Genomic DNA, 2,160 nt, shown 5'->3' with positions numbered 1-2,160 from the left:
AGAGAGAGAGAGAGAGAGAGAGAGAGAGAGAGAGAGAGAGAAATACTTTATTTATTCATCTATGCTGCCTAAATACATTAGGTTGCCATCTCACACAGCATACTTATCAATCCGTAATCGGATACATATAAATTACACATACATGGTATGATCATAAAAAAAGATATACAATAATAGGATATAATAACCAATTTTTTTTCACCCCTACAGTTTCCTTTTACAATCCATTTCGGTCTGTACAACCAATACAAATGTTTCATTCATTCCTATTTTTCTTTCTCATTTCTGCTCAATTATTCAATTCACCCGATCAACAAATTCGCTCTCCGGAATTCACCCTGCTATATCCTCTTCAGTGGTCCGCTAAAAAAATTCAATATTAGACGGTAATGTGAGATCAAACCATCATTCATAGTCACAGCAGTAGATCAGTCCACCAAGAACAAACTGTTATTCTTATTACGAGAATAAGAATAACACATAGATTAAAAGGAAAATATAATAAAAAAAACACAAAAAACATAGTATTAATAAAATAAAATAATTTAATGAATAAATACGTTAAAACACACAAATAGAGAGGTCAACATATTAAAACGAATAAATAAAACAAAGAATAATCTCCGAGCTAATTCTCATGCAGGTGATGGTGATCGCAATGCTAACACCTAGGCCTTCTAAGAAGCTCCTTGTTCTATCTGGTATCCAAACCAGTTCCACGAGATCCAAACCAGAGGCCTCTCACGGTGAACTCTCTCTCTCCAAAGGTCTCGTGGAATTTTTCCTTAAGGAAAGGGACGCATTTTTCATATATTTTCTTTTTTTCCCTTTCCACTCCACCTTCCTGCTCGAGGGCATTACTTTCAAATCTCACCGTCGGAGCGGTGTCTCCGACTTTTGTAAACGCGACAATATCGGCATATCTTACGGATCCGTCGGTGTCAATACAATAGACCTCCTCGAAGCAGGCGAAGTCTTTTCTTTCAAGGAACTTCATCAATTCTTCTTTGACCCTGTGGTGCCGGCGTGTTATAAGGAGGGAGTTGCGGAGCATTTTCCCAGCACATGCGCTGGTGTTTCAGACTCTCTGCCGCATTTGCGACAGAGGGACCCAACTTCTCCTTGCTGTCTACTGGCTCCTGGGACTCCACGCAGGGATGCGTAATTGATATTAAGTTTCAGGGCGTTCGCCCATTCTGACCCAGAGAGTACCTGCTTGTCGCATACATATCTATTTGCTTTCGGGGTCTCTTTGAAAAGGCGAACACCGATACCCTGCCATCTGCAACTGACCCATCCTTCGAAAGCCTCCTCACGTAACGACTGTCGTAGAGCTCTCACACTTTGGTTGCTCCTATCCACCCCAAGTCTATCAGCACATGCCGCGATTTCGGTTTCGTAACTGAATATGGACTGAAATAGGGCATCCGGAACATTCAACAGTCGCTGGGCAATGGACCAATGCTGTAGTGGAGCTTCCCATTGACAGCGGATCAGACCCAGTCCTCGATATCTTCTGGGTGTGTACATCATCGCCGACGAGGTGTTAGCGGGGAGCCCAATGATGGCCTTGATACTCCTGCGGATATTGGTATCAATGCCCTCCAATACCGCAGGACGTATCTTTGTAAGGGGAGTAGTCTGGAGAGGGTAAACAAGGCCCGGGAACAAGTCTTGGTTGACAACGTTGATCTTTTGTTCCGGTTTGAGGAGGCATGAGCTCACCAACTTATCGAGGTTATTATTTAATTTTGTCACCACCTCTTCTCCAAATACTAGCTCTCCCGAGAATGTACATCCAAGATATTTGATGGTGTCCTCGGCTTTTACCGTTTGGATGACCTCTGTATTCTCAAGAAAGGACTTTGTTGACCGCAGCTCCCCTTTGTTCAACACGATACCAACACTTTTCTTTGCGTTAATTGCCAAACCAATCTCCGCGAGCAGCCTCTGTACACCATTTATTATTCTTTCTGCAGATCCCCTGTTGCGCGCCGTTACAGCCTGATCGTCCGCGAACCCTGTGAGGACCACGCTGTCTTGGTCACTTTTCAGGTCATATCCAAACTTATTGGCAAACTCCCACAGAGCTCGCGGTACAAATGATCGATTGCTAGGTTGAACAGAGAAGGCGACAAGGGCCCTCCCTGAGGCACCCCC

The sequence above is a fragment of the Halyomorpha halys genome, unplaced genomic scaffold (assembly GCF_000696795.3).
Source record: "Halyomorpha halys isolate HHAL.00 unplaced genomic scaffold, Hhal_1.1 Scaffold11.1, whole genome shotgun sequence".
In the NCBI taxonomy this organism is placed as follows: Eukaryota; Metazoa; Arthropoda; class Insecta; order Hemiptera; family Pentatomidae; genus Halyomorpha; species Halyomorpha halys.
Note: the sequence above shows the minus strand (reverse complement) of the source record.